This window comes from Aulonocara stuartgranti (assembly GCF_965226115.1).
Source record: "Aulonocara stuartgranti genome assembly, chromosome: 9".
In the NCBI taxonomy this organism is placed as follows: Eukaryota; Metazoa; Chordata; class Actinopteri; order Cichliformes; family Cichlidae; genus Aulonocara; species Aulonocara stuartgranti.
Genome location: NC_138960.1, coordinates 34,413,264 through 34,417,315, shown reverse-complemented (window position 1 = coordinate 34,417,315; position 4,052 = coordinate 34,413,264). Strand labels below are relative to the sequence as shown.

Sequence of the window (4,052 nt, the reverse complement as noted above, 5' to 3'; positions counted from 1 at the left end):
TTATGATCGATACTTTAGTTCGTTTCTCTCCTCTAAGTTCAACGCTTTACTCCCGTTTCACGTATAAGCAGCTCTCTCTGCTTCTCTCCTGCTCACACACTTTGCTCCGCCCCCTTCTTCCTGCTCTGCTGTTGTTTGTAGCTGTGCGGTCACGTGTTTGAGCACACGTCTATTGCGGACCTCCCATAGGGCTTTGCAGCGTGGTGTCACGGGAAGAGGACCACGCCCCCTCCCATTAGACGTAGGCTGTGTCCCAATTAAGAGACTGCACGCTTTTTTTTATTTTTATTGACAAAGCACAAAATACAGATATACAGATACAAAATAGCAAACACAATGTCAGGGGATTCGTATAAGAAAGCAAAATAGACACATTCTTTTGAGAATGTTGTATGGTTTTAACATATTGTTTGGTTTCATTTAAAAAGCACCGAAAGGATGGTTTTGCGTTAGAAAATTTTGACTTATGTATATGAAATTTAGCCAATAATATCAATAAGTTAATCAAATAAAATTCGTTCGCCCTGTGCATGGGGTACTTAAAGAAACCAAACAATATTTTCTCGTAACAAAGAGAGAACTCAGAAAAGATAAAGGAAACAACAAAAACACAAAATTCTTGCCAGAAAAGATTAGTGTATAAGCATGACCAAAATAAATGAGAAAGAGGTCGTGTCCAAATTCATGGGCTGCATCCTCCTGAGGACCCAGCCTTCGCGGTCTACGTGGGCCGGGTCCTCAGAAGGTCGGGTAGGCCAGAAGTAAACGGCCGTGAAATTGGACGGTCTAGCCTTCTGATTAGCGTCACCGCTGTCTCGGTGGAGTTTAATAAACTCAGCCGTCTGCTCCTTGCTATCTAAAATATAACAGGACACTGGTGTAAATTCTCGACTGTCTCATACTTCTGTTTAATCAGTTTTCTGTTTCACGTTTAGTCAGCTGTGTAAAAACCAAGGAGGAACCCACCCGGGGGATTAATAAAGTTTTATTTTATCTAATCTAATCTAATAACTTTAATCTCAGCCAAACCGATTTACTCACGAACAAACAAAACACTGAAAAAAAGCCCAACAATAACATTTTTAGGTTGTCTAAGTGACTTATATATTACGTTTAACCCGAGCAGCGATAGTCCGCGGTGATCTGAAAATGATGTGCCGGGAGTTGTGCCGTTCTCGAGCTCCCGGCTAGCTATCGAGCTGGTGGGTAGCAGACGTCTCCGAAAACGTCGAAGCACTTTTGCAAATATGCGATACCTTGATAAACCGAGCAGATATTTGATGTTTACACAGCTACTTTCTCGCCTGAAAATATGTTAAAAGTTTATTTTGTGACACAGAAAGATTAGTATGAGTAATTTTAAAACTTAGTAGCGACCGCCATTGTTGGAAACTGGAGTTTGGCTGAGCCGCGCTATGAATTCTGGGATATGGTAGGCCACGAAGGACACACCCAACCCATCCTTCAAATTCGGGGAAAAGGAGGACGCATTTGTCGGCTGCATTCGGAGGAGTCTACGAATTTGGACAGCCTTCGGCGCGTCGCTGTGACGTAATCGGTCTACAAATGCGGCCTCAGGAGGATGCAATCCATGAATTTGGACACGACCAGCGACTGCACGCTTGAAGTACGCATTTTAAGTGCGGTTATGTCACCGCCACGCGACGATAGCTGTCCCAATTCAAAGTGTGCTCCAAATGCGCCGTCGACTTCCCCAAATATCAAGCGTGGTCCGGTGCACGCTTCGTGGTCCCATATATCCCACAATTCATAGCGCGGCAGTGGGTGTGGAGAATTGTGCCGCAAAATACTGCAGACGGGAGCGGCCGAAGAGGTTGTTTTTTTCTTTTCCAAACTTTATTGAAACCATAAAGCAAAAGGTCAGTCAGTCCAGTTCAGTTTGTACAGTAGACATACAAGGAAAATAAGAGTAACAATATACAGTACAATGAAATAAGAAGGATAAATAAATAAAGGGAAAAAAAAAAGAAAAAAGGGGGGGAATGTGACAGACTCCATAACAACTTTGTATTTGAAAGTTGTGACAGTAAGTAAGTAAGTAAAATTTATTTATATAGCGCTTTTCACAGATAAAAATCACAAAGTGCTTTACAACACAGAAAATGGGAATATAAAAACAATATAACTGTAAATAAAACAATGTAAAACAATAAAACAATAAAAACAGCATAAGAAGAAATTAATCAAATTCTTTTCTAAATAAAAATGTCTTCAGCTGTTTCTTAAAATAATCAATGGAGTGCGTGCAGCGAAGAGACAGTGGGAGAAAATTCAACAACCGTGGTGCTACAGTCTGAAAGGCCCAATCACCACGAGTTTTAAAACGAGTGCGCGGTACCACCAGCAGTCTCTGATCTAATGACCTTAAACCCCGAGAAGATGAATGTGGTTTCAGCAGGTCAGATAAATATTGAGGAGCCTGACCATGCAGGGCCCTAAAGGTTAGAACTAAAATTTTAAAATGAAACCTAAAATTTACAGGCAACCAGTGAAGGGAGGCCAAGACTGGAGTGATATGCAATCTTCTCTTGGTGCCTGTTAAGAGACGTGCTGCACCATTCTGCACAGTCTGAAGACGATTTAAGGCTGATTTGTTAAAACAAGTAAAAAGAGACGAGGACAAGGTAAGCGACCCATGTTGTAGGTGACGTCAGACGCCAGAAATTTTGGCGGAGAAAAAGCAAATGGTAGCATAGAGTTTAACAAAGGTTTTTCAAGCTTCAGTATTACCAAATATACTAATCAATTGTCATATAACTAACAACATCTGTTTTATCATCTCTAACACCCTGGAGGACAACGGGGAGAGTTTAGACGCTCTCCAAGATTACATCGACCGCTGTTTTCAAGATTTAGTAATGCAGAAGGCCCAGAGTGCATCCTCCCCGGCCAAAATTGAGACGCCGTCATCGAAGAGATATCGCCTGGCAGACTCCCCCGGTACAACATCGCCTGCCGGCAAAGACATCGCAGACATCCTGGAGTCAATCGACAAGCGATTGTCCAGTTTCGATGCGAGGCTGTCCCTGGTGGAGATTTTACACCGGGAATTTAAATCTCTGAGAGAATCCCTGGAATTCAGCCAGCAGCAGGTGGAAACGCTTGCCGCTGAAAATGCCACGCTACGGGAGTCGGTCAAATCTCTCACCGATAACGTGACCCAGCTAAACATTGAAAATAAAAAAATAAAAGAGTCCGTTATCGATCTACAAGCCCGTAGCATGAGAGATAATCTTGTGTTTTCTGGTATTCCAGAAACTGCCGGAGAGGACGCAGAGGCAACGGTGAAAAGCTTCATTAAAATCCACCTGAAGCTGCCGGAGGACACCGTAAAGAACATCGACTTCGATAGAGTACATCGCTTGGGGGGCGCGCGGTCACGGACCGGGAGACCATGGCCTATTGTGGCCAAATTCGGTCAATTCAAACAGAAGGAACAGGTGAAGAGTCGCGGCAGAGAGCTGAAAGGAACGGACTTCAGCGTGAACGACCAGTTCCCCAAAGAGATCCTGGAACGACGCAAGGTTCTGTTCCCAGTTCGACGTAGCTTCATCCAGAAAGGCTCCCGTGCTGTCATCGCCGTGGACCGGCTCTACCTGGACGGACAGCTCTACCGCGACCCCGGCACCACACCGTGGTTATATTGACTGCACTCCAGATAAGAACCCGCTACACTCGTTTCTTATTCATTCACACTTTCTCTTTTAACATGGGTTTAACCTAGTAATATCAATATGATGTCATAGCAGATTAGGGCTGGGTATCGTCACTGATTTCTAGAATCGATTCGATTCCGATTCACAAGGTCCCGAATCGATTCGATCCACGATTCGATTCGATTCGATTCGATTTTGAATCAGTCCGAAATATTATTATATGAACCATAATACCCATATGGAAAAGAAATAGTAAAAACATACATGATTTACTCATGAAAGTGGCCACTTTCTCATTACTTTCATATATTTTTTAGTAAGTATACAAAACATACAAGTTTCATTATATAATTTTTCAAGGGATATATGTGTTTT

At 42.8% G+C, this 4,052-nt stretch overlaps 1 protein-coding gene across 3 annotated transcripts in view; it reads left to right on the top strand.

Annotated features, from left to right (window-relative positions):
• LOC309714138 (uncharacterized protein) overlaps positions 1-4,052 on the top strand; it is a 272,480-nt gene that overhangs the window by 197,906 nt on the left and 70,522 nt on the right. The gene's annotated exons all lie outside the window — the stretch shown is intronic.